The 16,659-nt window shown below is 34.8% G+C and overlaps 2 long non-coding RNA genes across 2 annotated transcripts; one reads left to right on the top strand and one right to left on the bottom strand.

The window, feature by feature from the left end:
- Nucleotides 1-702: 702 nt before the first annotated feature.
- LOC125656199 (uncharacterized) lies at nt 703-2,706 on the top strand. The gene is made up of 4 exons (XR_007363055.2): nt 703-836; nt 2,134-2,179; nt 2,268-2,380; nt 2,482-2,706. It is a non-coding gene; the product is annotated as an uncharacterized LOC125656199 (long non-coding RNA).
- A 10,711-nt stretch (nt 2,707-13,417) lies between these two features.
- On the bottom strand, nt 13,418-15,555 carry LOC130048160 (uncharacterized). The gene is made up of 4 exons (XR_008797007.1): nt 15,403-15,555; nt 14,051-14,096; nt 13,851-13,963; nt 13,418-13,749 (listed from the first exon to the last, which is right to left on the bottom strand). It is a non-coding gene; the product is annotated as an uncharacterized LOC130048160 (long non-coding RNA).
- Between the last annotated feature and the right edge of the window lie 1,104 nt (nt 15,556-16,659).

Here is a 16,659-nt window from a genome sequence, read left to right as displayed (position 1 = left end):
GAACGTGTGCATAGATATACAGTTATTCAGTATCGTGCGCAAAAGTCATCCTTTGAGCATATACATGTATATTGCAGTTTATTTAACCTGATTTGACATTTTCACTGTGAAAAGGGTGCAAATAATCTCTTCCTGATTTAGAGGTAAATATGCGCCAAAATAAGCGCATTTCGTAATTCTCTTACCTTTACATAGTTTCCATCAATCTCTACCCAGAGTTATCGTTCCCGCTAATACCTCTGTCAACGCCTAAAAAGCATATCAAAATGTACTAAAACTAACTTAGCATATCAAACTGTAATGATAATATCAAAGCAAATCAAACACTTGTCTGAATTTTTTAAAAGCAGTAGATGATAAATATGAGACACCTGAGCGAATTAAAAGGTTTATATAAATATTCATTATTCAATAATACTAGAATAATCATGGGATTTGTTGTTTTTGTGAACCTACTTTAAGATTTAAAGCTTAAAACTTAAACTTGTAAAATTATTATTTATATGATGCAATAGGTAAAAGTAAGTTTTGCCAAGAATCTTGACATTCAGACGTTGACAGAGGTGTTGTAGAGTAGCGTAATACGCCCTCTGGTGAGAGATTGAGTTTCCATTGACACTCGTAACTTCTCGGTTTACCAGCGGAGTTATCCTTCTTGCGATAGGTGACATAAAGCCCCCACTTCCGTTGACCAAGCTTTGATCAGTTTAAAAACCGATAACTTGTCGGTGAAAATCGTATAATTTTACCCAATGAACGAACTTATATTAGAGTGACATACAGATTTTTAGTGAGGGAAACATTCGGGCTACGGCGTGATGTCACCATTTTTACTGGTAGGTAGAGTTTTATAGGGCATTTCAAAAAGAATTCCTTGGTAGTGCCTCTCAGTTGACAGACGAAGTTGGCAACCTTGTTTTTATATATAGAGTGGGTTACGAATTTTTATAAAACGTTTATTTTAGATAATTTTTCGGATCGATGGTATAGGTTACATTACAAATATGTTATAAAAAGATGATTTATTAAAAAAAAAATGTCGAAAAAGCCCGGGGGTCTATATCGGGGTGGGGGGGGTTCTGTCCTCAAGCACCTGTGAAAAAAGTAAGTAATCATTAATTTTAATGATTAATCCAGTTATCGCTATCCATTGTGAGACTGAATGTACAATGAGATACACTTTTCTTTCTAGCGGGAAATTGTCAGTGTTCAGGCATCTGTCCACTGGGTGTAATTGTGATTTTGGGTGTAAATGTGTAGCCGGTGTAGAGGCAAATTTTGACTCCCATAGAATATTGACCGTGGGTCATTTTTCGACGTCGAAAAGTGACCCCCGGTCATTATTCGACGTAGAATAATTACCCCTTTTGCCCGTAGAAAAAATGTCTTTTTCAAAAAATCAGTCCATTTCACGTTTAGAAAAATGACTCCCGTAGAATAATGACCCCCTTGTAAATTTTATTAAGGATTATTTCTCTGGTAATGCCTAAGGGAGGCAGTCCAACATTGTCATATTATAAGTAAATCTATCATTCATATGAAACGTAACCAGATTAAAACATATTAGGAATTGTAATTTTGTTTCAAAAATAAGAGTTTACTTGTTTTAACAAAAGAGTGACTCGTACCAAGTAAGTGTCTAGTCACAACGAGTTATATTCGTCATACGAGTAAATACATGCATAGTTATATCGGGATACATGTAATCAAATTTTGTATGTAGGAGAAATGTCCGTTTATCATCTTTTGTGTAAATGCAGTAAAATGAACAAATAATCTCTTCCTGATTTAAAGGACATTACTACATGTTATCAGGGTAAATTTACGTTATTTTCCTGAGCATAGCAAAAATCACGAAGTGTCATAATTCTTGGGTGATTGAGTCGGATTTACACTCAGATAATGTCGACGAACCATCGCTCCCGATCAGTATAATTAGCCCGTCTGCATCCGAATCCTCCTAATATCCACCTCTTTTGACCTCTCGCTATGTATTATTTTTATGTTCATATAGTGGAAGAATATACTAGACTAAATGTGAAATATATTGCTGCTATACCACAATTAACAAAATTCTAGTGACTGAATCTTAACATCATTTTTATTGACATTTGATTTTAAAAATTCTTTCAGAATTCCACTTTAAGAAAAATGTCTGACCCATGCAACTGCCAGAAAAGTAAGTAATTATTAATTTTAATGATTAATCCAGTTATCACTATCCATTGTGAGAGTGAATGTACAATGTGATACATTTTTCTTTCTAGCGGGAAATTGTCAGTGTTCAGGCATCTGTCCCTCCACTGGGAGTAACTGTTCTTCTGGATGTAAATGTGAAACCGGTTGTAAATGTCCCGGATGTAAGATTGTAAATGCAGTGGTAAATTTTTACACAACAATTTGTTTTCAATTTCTTACCGAAAAGATGAAATTCCGTTAATTTTCATAACTGTGTTTACAGTATATTTATACTCCTTTCAGCAGGTTTCTGTGCATACGGAATAGGGTGTATCCGACCTGACATGTATAAATGTGCTGCGGCATGTAGCTGCAAATAGTGAATAAATGATTGCATGAAAAGACATCATTCATTTGTAAATAGTGTACTAACAATAAATGCATAATGTTGATCATTATCCAGATTTTCATTTTTTTTTATACAATCTGTGTTTTTGTTCATGAAATAAATAATTGAAATTAAAAGTACAGAGTTCTTATGTGTTGTTATTTAAAGATGCATGTGGTTGGCGAAAGTAGATGAAATATACTTGAAAAGTCAAACAATTGGAATAAACCCAGATTCTTCCTAGCTGAGTTTAATAAAAGGGTTAAAAAATGTTGAAAATTGTTGGTTGGTTTCTTGTATATGTTTAACGTCGCGCTCAAGAATTTTTTCACTCAGTCATATGAAGACTTCACCATTGCCTATGAAGGGCTGCACAATTTGGGCTTATATGCTCGACGCTTACGGTGTTGGAGCAGGGATGGATCTCTCACGCGCTTAAGTATATATTTTTATTACTGAATGCAAAAGAAATTTTCGTTTATAATCTGCTGTTTAATGTTGCACAGATAAGCTCTTTCTGCTCTGAAAGATGTATGAAATAGGTCAAAATACGTAAAAGGTGTTGTCATTGGGTCAAATTCGTTTAATAAAGAGGGTTTGATGATGCATGCGTGCTTAACGTATTTTTCTTATATAAAGTGAAAAATTCAATTTCTTATAACGTTACATGAACAAAAAAACCAAAATGTTTTACTATTTCAACTGCTTACCCCTATCTCGACAAGATCATCTGAAACTTATCCTGTACCAATTTTTATGCACTAGATGTGTATTTCGATAAATAATGTCTCTTCAGTGATGCTCAAGCCGAAATCTTAGAAATTCGAAATAACATTAAAATTTTAAGAGCTGAAAGAAAAGCAGAGTGTCAAACAAAATGCAGCCAAATTTGTCCCAGGATAAGAGCTATGCATTCGGGAGATAATCCTTAATTTTGAAATGAATTTCTAAATTTTATCCCAGCAATTAAATATACATCCGTATTTTTAAGCTAGTAACGACAATAAATGGAGGATTCCTTTCCAAAGATGTAGGTCAAAGAGGCTTGTTTCTCGTTATGGAGGAGTGAAGCAGAAACGCATCTGTTTCTACGATAGAACTGGCTGTAGCACAGTTTCACAAAACGGTTCGAACATATTTCATTAAAAAGCCTTTATATAATACAGTAATAAGTGCTGTATTTTCTTAATTAGGCTCATACCGTACAATAATAGGGAACAAGGAATAAACGGTTTACCTACAGACAGATACAAATAAAAATCAATTCTTTAAAAACTGTGTTTATATATCAACTGTTTAATGTTTAATAGATAAATCAATAGAAGTAGCAAATATTTCTTCCATAATACCCTCCTCCCCCCAATAAAAAACGAACCTTGTGAAAATTGTCATTTATAAATTGGACAAGGGGCGATTACTTCTCTCAAAACAAAATTCAGTTTAATGTGCATATTTCTACAGTATAATATCAATAGCGTCTTCTCCAGAAAATTAATTGTCAAGAGTGATCATATTTCTTAGTTAATGCTGAGACATAGATGTGTATAACAAAAATGTTTCTGGTGAATGGAAATGAGAAAATGATGTCCGACAGACTTTTCTCACGGAGAAACTTTACCAAAGTACAGTTGCCTTTTGTAGAGTACATGTTCTGATAAACATCACTGATTAAATACTTATTACTCATAGGCAAGGTGTTGTGAAAGCTAATTGTTACAATGAATGTAGTATATTTATGCTTGCTTGATTGAAGAAGATAGACTAAGTGTGAAATATATTGCTGCGATACAACAATTAACATACAGGACGAAACCGTAACATCATTCTTATTGAAATTTAATGTAGGAAAAATTCTTTCAGAATTACGCTTTACAGAAAAATGTCCGACTTTGCAACCCCAAGACAGGTTCTCTGGCTACTCCGAGTTATCGCTCTTTGAATGTTATACTATTTAGATATGCACATGCAAAATGTAGGCCGTGATAACGGTAAATTATAACTATTCAGTGTTCAGATCTCTGTCCCCCCACTTAGTTCAGAATATACATGTGAATCCGACTGTAAATGCCAGTGGTCACTCTTTTACAGAACTTACAATCAATTAACTTGTATCACTATGTTTACAATATGTCTTTACTCCTCCCAACACCAACATTGAATTGATTTTGCTACCTTCATTTAAAGAAAAGTACTTTTTCATTTCAGATCTATTTTCTCCCGTTACTCCACATTTGTTGACTGCAAAAATGAACAACTCGAGCAAATCTTTATTGCTTATCCTTTGTAAGTTTGCAAGTATTCCTTCTGATATATTATGAAAATATTCTCATCCAAATTAGTAAGATGATTTTAAACAGTGAGATATAATACTACAAATGTTACATTTCATTGCATTATGCACATTTTCTCTCTTCATATTTTACACCTGTTGGCTGTCTTGGCTACTGGGAGTACAAGACCAACAGTCTGGTACAACAATTTACTACCAGATTGTTAACAGGCACTGTCCCTTGGTACTCCCTGTGGTCAGGTCAACATATCGTGTTTTTATTCTCTCATATAACGTTATTCTCTTTTATAGAAGTATTCTAACCTTCCTGCTTTAGACATAAAACATTCAGAACAACTGGATCCTGCGTGTAAATATGTAATATACTAGCATGCTGTATTCAGTAAGATGATTTGGAACAGTGTAATGTGATACTGCAAATACATGTCTTTACATCCTACACATTTCCTTTACTTTACAATAGTAAGCTGTCTTGGTTACTGGGAGTACAAGACCAACGGTCTGGTACAATAAATTTATTACCAGACTGTTAACAGGCACTGTCCCTTGGTGCTCCCTGTAATCAGGTCAACATATTGTGGGTTTTTTTGTTTTTTTTTATTCTTTCATATAATGCTATTATTCTCTTTTATATAAGTATTCACACGACACTATCATTATCTGCTATCCCAGTAACTGTTATGTGAGTCAGTTGGGTTATTTTATTTATCATGTTGTTAATTTAAAGCTTGTCTGTAATCAGTATTTCATATATAATTATATAGATATGTGCAGTGCAGAAGTGTGAAATCTGTCAGTATTACCAGTAGTACTTCTAATTGATTGTTATTTATATTCATTGTTATAATTAATTGCCTGTTAACATGTACATGCCCCCCCCCCCCGAAGGCCCTTGATTGGTGAATAAACTATTATTATATTATGCATTAGAGGTCATGTTCCGTTTGTTTGTATTTTTCAATATTTCCACACAGTGGGCATAGGTTAATGATTTTAAAACATTTCTTGTTTCTGAATTATTTACAGAATGGGACATCAGTACTAAAAATTTGTTGTTCTGAAAGAGGCCATGATACACTTAGTTTGCATAAGCACTGGACTCCCTTATGAAGAGGCCAATGAAAGATGCACTAAAACAGAAATGTCTGTAGCTGAATTTAGACGTGGCGCTAACTGAAATTCAAGGAAGTTATGGATATTTTTTTTCGATTTTGAGGGGATGTTATTTTCCAGAGAATATCTTAAAGAGACACTACAGCTCATTTTCCACATTTTAATAAAGTGTTTTTGAAAACACATATCGATAAAATGATAAATATCATATCGATACTGACAATTTTGAACAATTGGGATGCATCAATTTACTCTCAAATGCGCTTTGAAGATCGTGCGGAATTCTTCATGCTGACTCGGACTTTTGAATGCTTATTTACATCACGTGGTTTTGAATGACAGCAAAGGTGTTGTGTAGGAAATTATTTGTGAATTCCCCTTCAAAGGGGTCCACACCTTTCAAGTATAAGATTGTTCCCTGCTCCTTATAATAAATAATTATATAAATCATTGTTTCAACAGAAACCCTTCCATGTTCCAAATGACCGATGTTTTTACAACTAACACCTGTCGTGTTCAGATAAAAATAGCACTTACTTTTAAAACAGTGCCTTCGCGGCTAGTCCCAATGGCAGAGTTGGGGGGGGGAGCAGGATCCCCCTCCCTCTCACCACAAATTGTGAGTGAAAATCCAAATTTTGCACTCAGAAAGCCGATTACTTTGGCTAATATTTGATTTTCACATCCCCCTTCGGAAATCCTAGATCCACCACTGAGTTACAATCGTTTTTCTAGCCCTTTGTTTTCCAACAGTCATACTGATTGCAAGGTCAATTTTATTTCACATATGAGTTTTATCTCATTTTATTTTAACCTCTTTTCTCACAGAATCTGTCAAAATTCTGGATCTATCCACTACACTTTCTCTCATGGACGACATGCTGCACTGTTTACTGTCTATGTGCATGCGTCTGAAGACCGAAAGGAGGAGACTCGATATTTTTTTGTTTAGGCCATCAAAAAGTATTAAATTTTACGTTAAAATGAGAATTTTTGACTTTAAATAAGTGTTATTTTCGCAAAGTTCATACATTCAACAATACAACAAAATTTGAAAAAGCGCTGGGAAAATTGTGATTTCATGATTTTTACGCAAAATGAGCTGTAGTGTCTCTTTAAAAACAGTCAACAGATTTGATTCAAACTTTGTATATATAGTATGTGTATAACTAAGTTGTGCACCTGTAATTTTTATTGAAATAATTTAACATTAAAGGAAGTTATGGATATTTATGCCCCCGAGATCGAAGATCGGGGAGCATATTGTTTTTCTCCGGTCTGGCATTCTGTAATTCTGTCTGAACCTTTAACCTTGCTAATAACTTTTGAACAGTAAGTAATAGAGCTTTGATATTTGACATGAGTATTCCTTGTGACAAGACCTTTCAGTAGGTACCAACATTTTTTACCCTATAACCTTGACCTTGGAGTTTGACCTACTTTTTGAAAACTTTAACCTTGCTAATAACTTACCATAAATAGATCCATTGACAGCAAACAATTATGGAATATTGGTTTCTCTGGTTATGTTCTAAACTGACTGGGTTAGGTTGAAAACTGATTGTTTTATAAACCTGCCTGACTTGGTGTTGTTCTGGTCCTGTAGAACTCGGTGGAGCGTATCAATTGCCTAGGGTACTGGTTTCCTACTGGTCCTGTAGAACTCAGTGGAGCGTATCAATAACCTAGGGTACTGGTTTCCTACTGGTCCTGTAGAACTCGGTGGAGCATATCAATAGCCTAGGTTACTGGTTTCCTACTGGTCCTGTAGAACTCAATAGAGCGTATCAATAGCCTAGGGTACTGGTTCTGTAGAACTCAGTGGAGCGTATCAATAGCCTAGGGTACGGGTTTCCTACTGGTCCTGTAAAACTCGGTGCAGCATATCAATACCCTAGGGTACTGGTTTCCTACTGGTCCTGTAGAACTCAGTGGAGCGTATCAATAGCCTAGGGTACTGCCCACTATTGTTGTAGAACACAATGGAACGTATCAATAGCCTAGGGTACTGGTTTTCTACTATTGAAGTAATCTACAGTGTAAATATTTATTGAAATGGTTCTTTAAATCAATGAATACCTTACAAATTTCACGTTTGTGATTTCTCTCTCTTTCTCTCTCTCTCTACTTATAATTAACATTATAAAAGGTATGAATTAAAAAGTACATAGTGTCCTTTCATTTTGGTAATCGTGCACAAGAAGGAAATACATTCCGGGAATAAAATAATGCATCAGATTCCTTTTAATTGTTAGACGTATCTCATAAATATTCATGTGTACCTCAGGCTCGTGATATATGGATGTGTCTATATATCACGAGCCTGAGGACCAGTCGGAAACCAGTCGGAAACCAGTACCCTAGGCTATTGATACACTCCACTGAGTTCTACAGGACCAGTCGGAAACCAGTACCCTAGGCTATTGATACACTCCACCGAGTTCTACAGGACCAGTCGGAAATCAGTACCAGGGATTTATCTAGGTTGTTTTTACTACAGGTATAAGGTACCTTTCCCCTTTGATACGCTCCAATGAGTTCTACAGGACCAGTACTCTAGGCTATTGATACGCTCCACTGAGTTCTACAGGACCAGTAGGAAACCAGTACCATAGGCTATTGATACGCTCCACCGAGTTCTACAGGACCAGAACAACACCAAGTCAGGCAGGTTTATAAAACAATCAGTTTTCAACCTAACCCAGTCAGTTTAGAACATAACCAGAGAAACCAATATTCCATAATTGTTTGCTGTCAATGGATCTATTTATGGTAAGTTATTAGCAAGGTTAAAGTTTTCAAAAAGTAGGTCAAACTCCAAGGTCAAGGTTATAGGGTAAAAAATGTTGGTACCTACTGAAAGGTCTTGTCACAAGGAATACTCATGTCAAATATCAAAGCTCTATTACTTACTGTTCAAAAGTTATTAGCAAGGTTAAAGGTTCAGACAGAATTACAGAATGCCAGACCGGAGAAAAACAATATGCTCCCCGATCTTCGATCTCGGGGGCATAAATATCCATAACTTCCTTTAATGTTAAATTATTTCAATAAAAATTACAGGTGCACAACTTAGTTATACACATACTATATATACAAAGTTTGAATCAAATCTGTTGACTGTTTTTAAAGAGACACTACAGCTCATTTTGCGTAAAAATCATGAAATCACAATTTTCCCAGCGCTTTTTCAAATTTTGTTGTATTGTTGAATGTATGAACTTTGCGAAAATAACACTTATTTAAAGTCAAAAATTCTCATTTTAACGTAAAATTTAATACTTTTTGATGGCCTAAACAAAAAAATATCGAGTCTCCTCCTTTCGGTCTTCAGACGCATGCGCATAGACAGTAAACAGTGCAGCATGTCGTCCATGAGAGAAAGTGTAGTGGATAGATCCAGAATTTTGACAGATTCTGTGAGAAAAGAGGTTAAAATAAAATGAGATAAAACTCATATGTGAAATAAAATTGACCTTGCAATCAGTATGACTGTTGGAAAACAAAGGGCTAGAAAAACGATTGTAACTCAGTGGTGGATCTAGGATTTCCGAAGGGGGATGTGAAAATCAAATATTAGCCAATTTAATCGGCTTTCTGAGTGCAAAATTTGGATTTTCACTCACAATTTGTGGTGAGAGGGAGGGGGATCCTGCTCCCCCCCCCCCAACTCTGCCATTGGGACTAGCCGCGAAGGCACTGTTTTAAAAGTAAGTGCTATTTTTATCTGAACACGACAGGTGTTAGTTGTAAAAACATCGGTCATTTGGAACATGGAAGGGTTTCTGTTGAAACAATGATTTATATAATTATTTATTATAAGGAGCAGGGAACAATCTTATACTTGAAAGGTGTGGACCCCTTTGAGCTGTCATTCAAAACCACGTGATGTAAATAAGCATTCAAAAGTCCGAGTCAGCATGAAGAATTCCGCACGATCTTCAAAGCGCATTTGAGAGTAAATTGATGCATCCCAATTGTTCAAAATTGTCAGTATCGATATGATATTTATCATTTTATCGATATGTGTTTTCAAAAACACTTTATTAAAATGTGGAAAATGAGCTGTAGTGTCTCTTTAAGATATTCTCTGGAAAATAACATCCCCTCAAAATCGAAAAAAAATATCCATAACTTCCTTGAATTTCAGTTAGCGCCACGTCTAAATTCAGCTACAGACATTTCTGTTTTAGTGCATCTTTCATTGGCCTCTTCATAAGGGAGTCCAGTGCTTATGCAAACTAAGTGTATCATGGCCTCTTTCAGAACAACAAATTTTTAGTACTGATGTCCCATTCTGTAAATAATTCAGAAACAAGAAATGTTTTAAAATCATTAACCTATGCCCACTGTGTGGAAATATTGAAAAATACAAACAAACGGAACATGACCTCTAATGCATAATATAATAATAGTTTATTCACCAATCAAGGGCCTTCGGGGGGGGGGGGGGCATGTACATGTTAACAGGCAATTAATTATAACAATGAATATAAATAACAATCAATTAGAAGTACTACTGGTAATACTGACAGAGTTCACACTTCTGCACTGCACATATCTATATAATTATATATGAAATACTGATTACAGACAAGATTTAAATTAACAACATGATAAATAAAATAACCCAACTGACTCACATAACAGTTACTGGGATAGCAGATAATGATAGTGTCGTGTGAATACTTATATAAAAGAGAATAATAGCATTATATGAAAGAATAAAAAAAAAAAAGAAACCCACAATATGTTGACCTGATTACAGGGAGCACCAAGGGACAGTGTCTGTTAACAGTCTGGTAATAAATTTATTGTACCAGACCGTTGGTCTTGTACTCCCAGTAACCAAGACAGCTTACTATTGTAAAGTAAAGGAAATGTGTAGGATGTAAAGACATGTATTTGCAGTATCACATTACACTGTTCCAAATCATCTTACTGAATACAGCATGCTAGTATATTACATATTTACACGCAGGATCCAGTTGTTCTGAATGTTTTATGTCTAAAGCAGGAAGGTTAGAATACTTCTATAAAAGAGAATAACGTTATATGAGAGAATAAAAACACGATATGTTGACCTGACCACAGGGAGTACCAAGGGACAGTGCCTGTTAACAATCTGGTAGTAAATTGTTGTACCAGACTGTTGGTCTTGTACTCCCAGTAGCCAAGACAGCCAACAGGTGTAAAATATGAAGAGAGAAAATGTGCATAATGCAATGAAATGTAACATTTGTAGTATTATATCTCACTGTTTAAAATCATCTTACTAATTTGGATGAGAATATTTTCATAATATATCAGAAGGAATACTTGCAAACTTACAAAGGATAAGCAATAAAGATTTGCTCGAGTTGTTCATTTTTGCAGTCAACAAATGTGGAGTAACGGGAGAAAATAGATCTGAAATGAAAAAGTACTTTTCTTTAAATGAAGGTAGCAAAATCAATTCAATGTTGGTGTTGGGAGGAGTAAAGACATATTGTAAACATAGTGATACAAGTTAATTGATTGTAAGTTCTGTAAAAGAGTGACCACTGGCATTTACAGTCGGATTCACATGTATATTCTGAACTAAGTGGGGGGACAGAGATCTGAACACTGAATAGTTATAATTTACCGTTATCACGGCCTACATTTTGCATGTGTATATCTAAATAGTATAACATTCAAAGAGCGATAACTCGGAGTAGCCAGAGAACCTGTCTTGGGGTTGCAAAGTCGGACATTTTTCTGTAAAGCGTAATTCTGAAAGAATTTTTTCCTACATTAAATTTCAATAAGAATGATGTTACGGTTTCGTCCTGTATGTTAATTGTTGTATCGCAGCAATATATTTCACACTTAGTCTATCTTCTTCAATCAATCAAGCATAAATATACTACATTCATTGTAACAATTAGCTTTCACAACACCTTGCCTATGAGTAATAAGTATTTAATCAGTGATGTTTATCAGAACATGTACTCTACAAAAGGCAACTGTACTTTGGTAAAGTTTCTCCGTGAGAAAAGTCTGTCGGACATCATTTTCTCATTTCCATTCACCAGAAACATTTTTGTTATACACATCTATGTCTCAGCATTAACTAAGAAATATGATCACTCTTGACAATTAATTTTCTGGAGAAGACGCTATTGATATTATACTGTAGAAATATGCACATTAAACTGAATTTTGTTTTGAGAGAAGTAATCGCCCCTTGTCCAATTTATAAATGACAATTTTCACAAGGTTCGTTTTTTATTGGGGGGAGGAGGGTATTATGGAAGAAATATTTGCTACTTCTATTGATTTATCTATTAAACATTAAACAGTTGATATATAAACACAGTTTTTAAAGAATTGATTTTTATTTGTATCTGTCTGTAGGTAAACCGTTTATTCCTTGTTCCCTATTATTGTACGGTATGAGCCTAATTAAGAAAATACAGCACTTATTACTGTATTATATAAAGGCTTTTTAATGAAATATGTTCGAACCGTTTTGTGAAACTGTGCAACAGCCAGTTCTATCGTAGAAACAGATGCGTTTCTGCTTGACTCCTCTAAAACGAGAAACAAGCCTCTTTGACCTACATCTTTGGAAAGGAATCCTCCATTTATTGTCGTTACTAGCTTAAAAATACGGATGTATATTTAATTGCTGGGATAAAATTTAGAAATTCATTTCAAAATTAAGGATTATCTCCCGAATGCATAGCTCTTATCCTGGGACAAATTTGGCTGCATTTTGTTTGACACTCTGCTTTTCTTTCAGCTCTTAAAATTTTAATGTTATTTCGAATTTCTAAAATTTTGGCTTGAGCATCACTGAAGAGACATTATTTATCGAAATACGCATCTAGTGCATAAAAATTGGTACAGGATAAGTTTCACATGATCTTGTCGAGACAGGGGTAAGCAGTTGAAATAGTAAAACATTTTGGGTTTTTTTTGTTCATGTAACGTTATAAGAAATTGAATTTTTCACTTTATATAAGAAAAATACGGTATTATAAATACATAATTTAAACGTTCATTCAAGGAATAGATTGTTTTTATACTCTGAAGTTCTTTTTTAAGCACGCATGCATCATAAAACCCTCTTTATTACATGAATTTGACCCAATGACAACACCTTTTTCGTATTTTGACCTATTTCATACATCTTTCAGAGCAGAAAGAGCTTATCTGTGCAACATTAAACAGCAGATTATAAACGAAAATTTCTTATGCATTCAGTAATAAAAAAAATATATACTTAAGCGCGTGAGAGATCCATCCCTGCTCCAACGCCGTAAGCGCCGAGCATATTAATAAGCCTAAATTGTGCAGCCCTTCATCGGCAATGGTGAAGTCTCCATATGACTGAGTGAAAAAATTCTTGAGCGCGACGTTAAACATATACAAGAAACCAACCAACAATTTTCAACATTTTTTTAACCCTTTTATTAAACTCAGCTAGGAAGAATCTGGGTTTATTCCAATTGTTTGACTTTTCAAGTATAGTTCATCTACTTTCGCCAACCACATGCATCTTTAAATAACAACACATAAGAACTCTGTACTTTTAATTTCAATTATTTATTTCATGAAGAAAAACACAGATTGTAAAAAAAAAAAAATGAAAATCTGGATAATGATCAACATTATGTATTTATTGTTAGTACACTATTTACAAATGAATGATGTCTTTTCATGCAATCATTTATTCACTATTTGCAGCTACATGCCGCAGAACATTTATACGTGTCAGGTCGGATACACCCTATTCCGTATGCACAGAAACCTGCTGAAAGGAGTATAAATATACTGTAAACACAGTTATGAAAATTAACGGAATTTCATCTTTTCGGTAAGAAATTGAAAACAAATCCTTGTGTAAAAACTTACCACTGCATTTACAATCTTACATCCGGGACATTTACCGCCGGCTTCACATTTACACCCAGAAGCACAATTACACCCAGTGGAGGGACAGATGCCTGAACACTGACAATTTCCCGCTAGAAAGAAAAATGTATCACATTGTACATTCACTCTCACAGTGGATAGCGATAACTGAATTAATCATTAAATTAATAATTACTTACCTTTCTGGCAGTTGCATGGGTCAGACATTTTTCTTAAAGTGGAATTCTGAAAGAATTTTTAAAATCAAATTTCAATAAAAATGATGTTAAGATTCAGTCACTAGAATTTTGTTAATTGTGGTATGGCAGCAATATATTTCACATTTAGTCTAGTATATTCTTCCACTATATGAACATAAAAATAATACATAGCGAAAGGTCAAAAGAGGTGGATATTAGGAGGATTCGGATGCAGACGGGCTAATTATACTGATCGGGAGCGATGGTTCGTCGACATTATCCGAGTGTAAATCCGACTCAATCACCCAAGAATTATGACACATCGTGATTTTTGCTATGCTCATGAAAATAACGTAAATTTACCCTGATAACATGTAGTAATGTCTTTTAAATCAGGAAGAGATTATTTGTTCATTTTACTGCATTTACACAAAAGATGATAAACGGACATTTCTCCTACATACAAAATTTGATTACATGTATCTCGATATAATTATGCATGTATTTACTCGTATGACGAATATAACTCGTTGTGACTAGACACTTACTTGGTACGAGTCACTCTTTTGTTAAAACAAATAAACTCTTATTTTTGAAACAAAATTACAATTCCTAATATGTTTTAATCTGGTTACGTTTCATATGAATGATAGATTTACTTATAATATGACAATGTTGGACTGCCTCCCTTAGGCATTAACAGAGAAATAATCCTTAATAAAATTTACAAGGGGGTCATTATTCTTCGGGAGTCATTTTTCTAAACGTGAAATGGACTGATTTTTTGAAAAAGACATTTTTTCTACGGGCAAAAGGGGTCATTATTCTACGTCGAATAATGACCGGGGTCACTTTTCGACGTCGACATATGACCCCCGGTCATTATTCTATGGGAGTCAAAATGTGCCTCTACACCGGCTACACATTTACACCCAAAAGCACAATTACACCCAGCGGACAGATGCCTGAACACTGACAATTTCCCGCTAGAAAGAAAAGTGTATCTCATTGTACATTCAGTCTCACAATGGATAGCGATAACTGGATTAATCATTAAAATTAATGATTACCTACTTTTTTCACAGGTGCTTGAGGACAGAACCCCCCCCCCCCCCGATATAGACCCCCGGGACTTTTCGACTTCTTTTTTTTAATATATATAAATCATCTTTTTATAACATATTTGTAATCTAACCTATACCATCGATCCGAAAAATTACCTAAAATAAACGTTTTATAAAAATTCGTAACCCACTCTATATATAAAAACAACAAGGTTGCCAACTTCGTCTGTCAACTGAGAGGCACTACCAAGGAATTCTTTTTGAAATGCCCTATAAAACACTACCTACCAGTAAAACCGGTGACATCACGCCGTAGCCCGAATATTTCCCTCACTAAAAATCTGTATGTCACTCTAATATAAGTTCGTTCATTGGGTAAAATTATACGATTTTCACCGACAAGTTATCGGTTTTTAAACTGATCAAAGCTTGGTCAACGGAAGTGGGGGCTTTATGTCACCTATCGCAAGAAGGATAACTCCGCTGGTAAACCGAGAAGTTCCGAGTGTCAATGGAAACTCAATCTCTCACCAGGGGGCGTATTACGCTACGCTACACTGTTTGATTTGCTTAGATATTATCATTACAGTTTGATATGCTAAGTTAGTTTTAGTACATTTTGATATGATTTTTAGACGTTGACAGAGGTAGTGGAGCGTAGCGGGAACGATAACTCTGGGTAGAGATTGATGGAAACTATGTAAAGGTAAGAGAATTACGAAATGCGCTTATTTTGGCGCATATTTACCTCTAAATCAGGAAGAGATTATTTGTTCATTTTACTGCATTTACACAAAAGATGATAAACGGACATTTCTCCTACATACAAATAATAATAAAAGATTTGCTTTTATCACAGCACCCTTTTCACAGTGAAAATGTCAAATCAGGTTAAATAAATTGCATAAACAGGTATATGCTCAAAGGATGACTTTTGCGCACGATACTGAATAACTGTATTCTTCAAATATTCATTGTCATGTTCAAAATGTTTATATATAGCAGTATACAGTGTCGTATACAAATTGAATATAGTCAATTCAGTCTGAATAATCAAATGACGTAAAGAAAATTGCTACCTAAATAAAATGAATGTTTCAAGCAATTAAATTGTTAATGACAGGTACATCAGATAAGCAACAGTCTGATTACCTTAGTGCTTACTATACAGCGATAGGTATCGATTTTGATTGGGATAAGTATACTTTTTCAATGAAGCTTCTCCTTATTGTAATCCTCATCACGTAGTTTTGTATGAAGTCGTTCCCAGATTCAAAGAAATTTGACTCAGCCATAATTTGAATTCAACGTGCAAAGTCCGCTATGTTTCTAATTATTGATTTGCAAATCGTATGGTGTATTTTTATTTTCGACAAATCATGTGGGGATCCGGGTTAGAATAAGTCCTCAGTACCCCTTGGTTGTCGTAAGAGGTGACCAAATGGGGCGGTCCTTCGGATGAGACCTCAAAAACCGAGGTCCCTTGTCACAGAAGGTGTGGCACGGTAAAGATCCGCGACAGACCTAAGTCGTTAAAACAGGTAG

The sequence above is a fragment of the Ostrea edulis genome, chromosome 7 (assembly GCF_947568905.1).
Source record: "Ostrea edulis chromosome 7, xbOstEdul1.1, whole genome shotgun sequence".
Lineage (NCBI taxonomy): Eukaryota > Metazoa > Mollusca > Bivalvia > Ostreida > Ostreidae > Ostrea > Ostrea edulis.
This window is presented reverse-complemented; position numbering and strand designations above follow the sequence as displayed.